This window comes from Medicago truncatula, chromosome 3 (genome assembly GCF_003473485.1).
Source record: "Medicago truncatula cultivar Jemalong A17 chromosome 3, MtrunA17r5.0-ANR, whole genome shotgun sequence".
NCBI lineage: Eukaryota > Viridiplantae > Streptophyta > Magnoliopsida > Fabales > Fabaceae > Medicago > Medicago truncatula.
The window spans coordinates 55449200-55453921 of record NC_053044.1 but is presented as its reverse complement, the minus strand read 5'-3'; the positions used below and the strand labels follow the sequence as shown (position 1 = coordinate 55453921).

Here is a 4722-nt window from a genome sequence, read left to right as displayed (position 1 = left end):
TTGAATGATAAAGATTTACACCGCACCACATCCAGTGAACAGTTCACCGGAGAGATCCTTGCCCATCAGCCAGTAGCCCATTTACAATTCGCTAGAATCTAATTGGTCAAATATCATATTTTCATGGATTCTTCTCTTTCTTGTATAGATTCTTCATATAGAAATTTTAATAAAACTATGGTGAGGTTTAATCAATTTTAAATGCGTCAATTCACTCGCCGTTTTGTTCTTCACTCAGGGAAATGAGCCATCTTTTTTTGTTGTAAATCGAGTCTCTTCGGTGGACAAACGGAGAAATTAATCTCTCGAGTCTCATTGACTTCAATAAACGGCAATCTCTTTCTAAAAAATTTAACACTACTATATTTCTAAACTCATATTCAAACTCAATATCTTGATTAAGTTAGAAGAAATTTGTGTAATTTATTCTAAGTGCTGATGAGTTAGAAATGAATCATCTTATTTTAACATTTATTAGAGAAAAATTAATAATACCAAGCTTTAAAAGATTGACGGCCTAAAAATAAATAAATAGATTTCATTATTTTAGTTTGTGTGATGGATTTAATTTATATGTATGATAAGTGCTCAAAAGTAACATATTTCATGTGTTAACTTAGGCAAATTTGTGACTTGTTTTGCAAGTTATCTAAGGAAAAGCTACCATTTGAGTGTAATTTTACCATTTATGCTTTACATGCCTGATTCTAGCCAATTTATGCAGGAAATGACAAGCAAGGACCAAAAGAAGGAAGCTTCTGAACCAAGGTCCGTTCGCTTAAGTGAACCAGTTCCAGAGAGCAACCAGCTTGTTCGCTTACAAGCACGCCTTCAGTTCGCTCATGAGAAAAGTTCAGTTCGCTTAAGCGAACAAGTTCCAGAGAGCTCCAGGAAAGTTCGCTCACAAGTTCGCTTGAGGTTCGCTTGAGCAAGTTTCATCCAACTTCAGAAGATAAGGACCACGTGGCAGCTCCTCAATGGTCAACAGAAGATTACCTGGAGGTTCGCTTAAGCGAACTCTTCTTCGCGTAAGCGAACAAGCACGCTCTCAGCCCATATAAATAGTTTTCTCTTCTTTTTCCAAGCATTCTCTTACATTGTCTTAGGCCCTTTAAAAATTTTCTTCGACTTATAGTCCTCATAAAATTTTCAATCACCACTTTTGGTCTCTATTTTAAAGTTATTTCATGTGTAGCATTTGTAATTTTTAAAAAAATTGTGTAGAATACTGTAAAAATTTCTAAAAAAATAGAAATTTTCACCAAATCATGAATTAAATATGAAATTTTAACCGCCAAAATATTTTTAAAAAATCATATTTAATTCAGGTTTTGTGGAAAAAAAAACTAATTTTTTGTTGGGAGATGAAAAACTTTTGGAGGACAAAAATCGAAGAATTTTTTTAAAGAAACTAAAACGACAACTTATGTTTAAAACAATAAAAATATTACAACCTCCGTCCCTAATTATAGGATCCTTTTGAAAAAATAACGGGAATTAAGATAGTGAATATTTGTATTAAATATGTTTGTAATTAGTATTATTTTTACAATTTTATCCTTTAAGAGAGAGATGGTTTATGTTTTCAACATGTTATTTATTGTTGATTGAAGAAAAAGATGTATAATTAATAGGGACATATATGTAAAGAAATAATTAATGTAGTTGGAAATAGCAAATGGGTCTTATAAAAAAAGATAAAAAAAATTCTCAAAATAATCTTATAATTAAGGACGGAAGTAATATATATGTATATACTCGAAACTTCTAGATCCATTCTAGACTAATTGCATTTACGAATTGAGTTTTTGGTGGTGTATAAAATACAATATAATAACATAATAAATATTCTGAATGAATTCTTAAACTTTTTTTTGAGAGCGAATTCTTAAACTTAATTAGTTTTTTTTTACAAAGTTAATTAGTCATACATTAGTGTTTAATAAAAAAATCTTATCATTATCAAGAACAAAAGAAAGAATCAGTTACGAATAGCAAGGAAAAAGCGTTCAATCCAATTCTCAAAACAACAGCCCCTACATTTCGAAATAAATAAAAAAACGCCGTTGCCGGGGATCGAACCCGGGTCACCCGCGTGACAGGCGGGAATACTTACCACTATACTACAACGACCTTATTGTTAAATTATCATTAATTTTTAAATTTATTCCTTTTGAAAATATTAATCAACTGGTTGTCATAAATTATATCAGCAGCCAATATAATAAAGCCAGTGTTTGCATTCATTTAGCCCATGACGAGAGTTTTACTTGGTTTGTAATGGCAGTCGCATTTTAAGCGAGGATTAATATGTATATAATATAAGTCTATTATTAAAAATTTGTAAATAATTTTAACAAAAAAATAAATAAATATATAATTATAATAAAAATACAATCATAATCTACTCAACAAAGAGTTGTGTATCAATCTTTTCTTCTAAAATGTACCTTTTCTTATAGATAAGATTAAATTAATCCAACTATAAAATTATTTGTCCTACTTATTTTTATCTTTCAACCAAATTTTACATTATGAAGACTTCATTTCCCTAATACATGGGATACTACAATTGTTGGCTACTCAGAAGTGGTAATGCTTCAAACTAATACTAGATTTTCATTATTGTATATGTATTTGAGGGGAAATGTGGGTCCAAATCAACATGAAAAGACAATTTAGTTGTAATTAAGTGGTTAACAATGGTGGTCTTCTCAAGAGCGGACCGAAGCCACGACACTCTTCAATTAATTTATAAGGGTTAATAGGCTTTTATCTCCTGTTATATGAGCGTCTTTTAATATACCTCTATGAAAAAAAAACTTGAAGATTCCCCTTTGAAATATCAAGATTATTTGGTTTACACCCCCAAGTCATCTGACTGGATCAATGAGATGATGTGGCACGATGATGTGTTATTCTTTTTAGTTTTGATTTTTTTTTGGTTAAATTCCACGTGGGACATATAATATTTTTTTATAAAAATTAATCCTAAAGATGTGAAATGTCTAAAGTACCCCTAATGCTTAATTAAAAAATCCCAATTTTTTTTCTCATCTTCTTCTCCAGCGGCCTCTTCTTCTCTCTTCTTCCCATTCTGTTCTTGCCTTTATCATCAATTATTTCTCCTTATACCCAAGTCCAAACTATGCAAAATCTAAAGATGGATTCAATAGAACAACAACAAAATCTCAATTGTTTGTGTCTATTACTTTTGCTTCTTAATTTAGTTCAAAACAACACTACTCAAACCCATAACAGCAATACATGCTAATGCTAACCCTTCTCTAAACAAAACAATAAGGAAAACACTGATCCAATTGAGATTTGGTTGGTTAAGTTTTTTTTTTTTTTTTTTTTTAAAAAAAAAATATTCAAACGACTCTCTCTTTTCCTCTTCTCCAATCTTATCTTCTTCTCTCTTTTCTTCTCTTCTCTTCCCAAATCCCCATGATTGTTTCTTCTCTTCTATTCTCAAATCAAAATCAAGTCGTGTATGAAGATGGTGGTCGAGTTTGACGGTGATGGATCTGCGATGGTTGGAGGTCGTGCGCGGTGACGACGGTTGTGATTGTGACGGCGACGTTGTGGTGGATACTACGGTGACGGGTTTAACGGCGGTGTTGATGTGGTGGTTGGATGGCTGCTAGTTCAAGCATTAGTAGTGTTGTTGGTGGTGATGCAGAAGGTTGTTGTTGTTGTTGTTGGAGAGTGAAAAAAATTATGGGTTTGAAAACCACCAATATTGTTGTTGTTCTCTCAGTGAAAAAATCCTGGATTTGAAAAAACCACCGAAAATTTGTTGTTGTTGATGTTGTTGCTGATTTTCTATGAAGTTTCTGGAAAATCTATGAAGTTTTTTTTTATAATTGTAAATAAAGACATGTTAGTGAGATGCAATAAAAAAAATTTAAAATAAAAATAATTATACAATCAGTACGCCACCTAATCAATTAAATGTGACTCAGTGTGCCACATAGATTGAAATGTACAGTCAGATGCCATAAGGGTTGAAAACCAAAGAATCTAAATTTTAGAAGGGGGAATCTTCAATTTTTTTTTCCTAGAGAGTAAACCAAAAGACACCCATATGACAGGGGGTAAAAGCCTATTAACCCTAATTTATATATACTAAATTAGGCATAATTCTTTGATAAATTGTGCATCTTATCTCGTGGAAAGGGAGGGGGTTTCTCTCTCTTCCTAATAAGGGGTCAAAGTTTGATACTCAGTTTACACCTTCAGTTGTACATATTATTAATTTTAATAATAAAATAAAAAAAGTCCTTACTATAAATCAAACCCTCGCTTTTGGGGGTAATATTTAAGCAACAATTACCACAATACCAAATATTATTGTTTTAATATGCATTTCAAACCCTTCCACACACATATAATTTTTGGCACCCCCAATAAAATCACTCAAGTGCATCATAACATATTCTCGCGGAGGATACCATGTGCTCTGGTACCAAATTCAAAATTTTGATAGAGGTCGTGGAAGAGAGAAAATGTCCAAGTATAAATGAATTGTGTATTAATATAAGAAAACTGCTAACAAATGCCTTTGGGGTTTTAGCAATCAATAGTAATAACTTTTGCATAAAAATATGTGTGAATATTGCTTTTTCATATGTTTGATTTATGTTTTGAGAGAATATTTCTATTTATGGTTTCATTAAACAATGTCTTTAGGACACTTGTTAGCAAGACCCTATGATA

At 31.5% G+C, this 4722-nt stretch overlaps 1 non-coding gene across 1 annotated transcript; it reads right to left on the bottom strand.

The window, feature by feature from the left end:
- Positions 1–2061: 2061 nt before the first annotated feature.
- On the bottom strand, positions 2062–2133 carry TRNAD-GUC (transfer RNA aspartic acid (anticodon GUC)). The gene has a single exon. It is a non-coding gene; the product is annotated as a tRNA-Asp (tRNA).
- Between the last annotated feature and the right edge of the window lie 2589 nt (positions 2134–4722).